Source organism: Macaca mulatta, chromosome 16 (assembly GCF_049350105.2).
Source record: "Macaca mulatta isolate MMU2019108-1 chromosome 16, T2T-MMU8v2.0, whole genome shotgun sequence".
NCBI lineage: Eukaryota > Metazoa > Chordata > Mammalia > Primates > Cercopithecidae > Macaca > Macaca mulatta.
In genome coordinates this window covers 70137838-70138955 of record NC_133421.1, presented here as the reverse complement: position 1 = coordinate 70138955, position 1118 = coordinate 70137838, and positions in this window count along the sequence as shown.

The window sequence follows — 1118 nt, the reverse complement described above, 5'->3', positions numbered from 1 at the left end:
AATTAAACTAGTGCCAAAGACACGAGATGGCATTCCCTTTGCTTCTCTTAGCTAAAACCAGCTAAGACGTCAGTCACCTTCGTCCTTGTTATTCTTCACTCCCACCCACAGCGAAAGAGAGAAGAAAGGGAGAAATCCAGAGTCTCTCCCCGAGTCTTCCAAGAACGGCTTGAGTGGGGTTGGCACTAGGACAAAGGGTGGTAGGGGATACATAGGCCAGAAAGCCCAGCCTTCTCTCCTGCGGTGTCCCTAGGTCCCCCTGTCCACCACTTCCAGAGAGCAGAGCTGTCCTCTCCCTGTCTGCCAGGGAGTAGTCAATTCTTGCTGCTCCACGCTGCTGCAAGGGAAGTTAGTACCTGCAGGAGGCGTGGGTTTGTGGGCAGCTGGGGCATCCTGTAATGGGAGGCTCCAAGTCCCCTGCAGGCAACTGCGCTTGGAGGCCATTTTCTCCATTTCATAATAAACATTCTGGGACTTCCTCACCACAAAGCTGCCAACCCCCACCCGTACAGGATGCAACAAGGGGGTTTCTTCCGTCTACTCACCTGCCCGCTATAAGGGTAGGGACAAAGCAAGCACTTAGAAGGGGCTTTTGGTCTTATAATTAAACTTTTAATTAGATCTAGTTTTTCCCCTCTGCCAAACTGAGTTTTCCTTGTTCACGTTTTCTCCGTTTTGGACTCAGCTGACTGATTTTGTTTCATCTCATAGAAGACTCATATATCCAGTGATTTAATTAATCTCACCAGCTGTCTGGCTGTCCCACAGGACCTGCCTTCTCCGCTGTTGGCCTTAGAAAACGATTCCCTTTCCCTTTCCTCGCTCTGGCCTCGGCGTGGAGCCCCAGGATCCCCTGACCTGCCCTGTGGGCTCCCCAGTCAGGCGTCCACGCAGGGACTAGATATCTCCCAAGGGGCTCAAAGGGTCCGCCAGGAGGGTACATGCCCTCGGCCCCGCAACACACACACACCCCACAGGCGCGGGGGGGAAGCTGCCTGAAGCCCTACGGCTGCAGTTTTATTACAAGATTTCTTTCCAAACGCAAAATCAGGCCAACAAGCTTAGCGACTCTGACGCTTCACATCTTCACCCACTCTCCCTGCACCCTGCTCCGAAAC